The 1367-nt window shown below is 35.6% G+C and overlaps 1 pseudogene; it reads right to left on the bottom strand.

The window, feature by feature from the left end:
- Positions 1–334: 334 nt before the first annotated feature.
- On the bottom strand, positions 335–1090 carry LOC102748107 (U2 small nuclear ribonucleoprotein B'' pseudogene; annotated as a pseudogene).
- Between the last annotated feature and the right edge of the window lie 277 nt (positions 1091–1367).

A 1367-nucleotide genomic window follows, 5' to 3' on the forward strand; every position in this document is an offset into this window, starting at 1 on the left:
TTCTTTCTTTCGTTCTTTTCTTTCTTTCTTTCTTTCTTTCTTTCTTTCTTTCTTTCTTTCTTCTTTCTTTTTCTTTCTTTCTTTCTTTCTTTCTTTCTTTCTTTCTTTCTTTCTTTCTTTCTTTCTTCTTTTTGGAATACAAATTGAAGTTTATTGAACAAAATTAAGGCCTTCATATTTCATAGTTCATTAATGCAAAACAAATACTAGGTATTGTCTTAAATCATTCACAAAAATTTAACCTTCACTCTCCCTCACCCCCAACTAGTAAAATGGCCTGACCAAATGTTACCAAAACAAACACTGTAAATAACACCAAGTCCCATAAAGACCACTATCTCATATGCAATTTCTTGGCATAGGTGATCTTCATGGCATGGGATGGTGTGATTTTAAATCCTTGTAAAGCATCCCAGCAACTCCAGCCTGTCCGTCATTTTCAAATTCCATGAAAGCAATGTCACGCCTCCAGATACCAAACGTACTTCCTTGAAACCAGGAAGCTGATTAAACAGCATGGATCACATCATCTCATTAGTCTCTTCTGGGAAACTATTAAGGAATAAAATATAGTGTGGAAGGTAATCAGAGACCTGAGGATTTGTGTTGAATTTCCTTGGGCATTGACTGCATTTGGTGTTCACTGACCAGGTTTTTTGTGTGAAGCTGTTGCAGAGAGTTCTACAGTTTTTGCGCTTTTCTTTTCCTTCTACTTAGTCAGCAAAAGTGCCACAGACTTTAGATATTATATCAGAATCTGTTTTTGCATTCTGGATTTCCATTCATTTATCATAAAATAGAAATCCTTCTAACTGTCTGAAGGCATTTGTGGGTGAGCCTAGTTCCTTAAAAATAACAAAGCCTTGCCCCCTCATCTTCATGGTCTTTAACACTACAATATCTACCACATGGCCAAATTGAAAAAACAGGGCATATAGGGAGCTCTTCAATTCTTCTCTTTTAATTTTGTCATTCATATTGTTGATATCAATTACATGATTTTGTCTGATATCCGTGTTCTGGATTAAAATCTTCAAATAGCCTGAGGCCCAGGCTGGTCCCGCGAGAACTGAAATCCCCTCTTCACTTTCTTAAGGCCATTAAGATCTTTATTTTATTCTAGAGATTCTAAAATCAAGTTATACCATCACCTAATTGTGAGTCTCTTTTCATTCATTTTGTTGCCTTCTTGGTGGAGACTTTTCATTCTGAGATTCCACATTCTTCAGCTTGGGGAGATTTCATGAATTAGTTCTGTGTCAATTTTCTCCCGTCCATTTTCTCTTTCTGTAACTCATGTTTTCTGAGCTTCTGAACCCCAGGCTGATCCTTATTTATTTATTTTTTTCTTAAATTTTTTTCATCTT

This window comes from Leptonychotes weddellii, unplaced genomic scaffold, assembly GCF_054177405.1.
Source record: "Leptonychotes weddellii isolate Sample4059 unplaced genomic scaffold, ASM5417740v2 HiC_scaffold_4267, whole genome shotgun sequence".
NCBI classification, from domain to species: domain Eukaryota; kingdom Metazoa; phylum Chordata; class Mammalia; order Carnivora; family Phocidae; genus Leptonychotes; species Leptonychotes weddellii.